Source organism: Octopus bimaculoides, chromosome 13 (genome assembly GCF_001194135.2).
Source record: "Octopus bimaculoides isolate UCB-OBI-ISO-001 chromosome 13, ASM119413v2, whole genome shotgun sequence".
Classification (NCBI taxonomy): domain Eukaryota; kingdom Metazoa; phylum Mollusca; class Cephalopoda; order Octopoda; family Octopodidae; genus Octopus; species Octopus bimaculoides.
In genome coordinates this window covers 58,001,273-58,002,486 of record NC_068993.1, presented here as the reverse complement: position 1 = coordinate 58,002,486, position 1,214 = coordinate 58,001,273, and positions in this window count along the sequence as shown.

Genomic DNA, 1,214 nt, shown 5'->3' with positions numbered 1-1,214 from the left:
TAGATAGATCGATAAATAGATATATATATATATATATATATATAGATAGATAGATAGATAGATAGATAGATAGATAGATAGATAGATAGATAGATAGATAGATATGGATGTGTGGTTGTATAAATATGTCTAAATTCATTTTTATCAGCTCCATTGTGACACTGAAGACTGCGTCTTTTGATCTTCCTCTGCTAAATTGCTCGTAAATAACTTCAGCTAAGTCTCTCCATGCTTTCTCTAATCACAGATTAAGATTCAAAGATATAAACAGAGATATTCTTTATGATTTCGTGTCTTATCAATCAACACCATCAGCGCCAATAGCATCGTCATTGTCATCGTCATCGTCATCGTCATCGTCGTCATCGTCGTCTTCGTCGTCATCATCGTCATCGTCGCAGCCATTGTGAAAACGGCCTCCAGTACCAATGCAGATACTAATACCAACATCATTACACCTTCATCATAATCATCATCATCATCATCATCATCATAATCATCATCATCATCATCATCATCATCATAATCATCTGTCACATCCATTCTGTGGGAAAAGCATCATCATCACCATCATCATCATCATCATCATCATCATCATCGTCGTCGTCATCATCATCATCATCATCATCATCATCATCATCATCATCATCATCATCTTCATCATCATCATCATCGTCGTTACCATCATCATCGTCAGCATCATCATCATCATCATCATCACCATTATCATCATCATCATCATCATCATCATCATCATCATCATCATAACAATAAGCAGTAAAACAACCACCATTATGATCAGTCATCATCGTCATTTTCAATATCATCATCATCATCATCGTCGTCGTCGTCGTCATCATTATCATAACCAGCATCACCACCAGGATTTTTTATGATTTTATTCAACACATTCGATTCTCAGATGCGCACATTGATTGCAGCGAGTCCCTTGTAAGCCCTGCGAAAGATCTTGAAAGGTTGGGCCTTGAACCAGGTCTTTCACGACACACTTAAAACCCAGGAACTATAGCATACGATGCAGTGCTAAAATATTCCTGGCTGTGGCTAAAAGGAAATTCATGGAGATCAATTATTTGTGATTTTATTCAACATTTTCCACTCTCAGATTCACACACTTATTGCAGCAGTCCTTCAGTTTGTGTAGGCCCCAGAAAGATGGATCTCAAGCCAGGCCTTTCGCGATATTTTTAAAG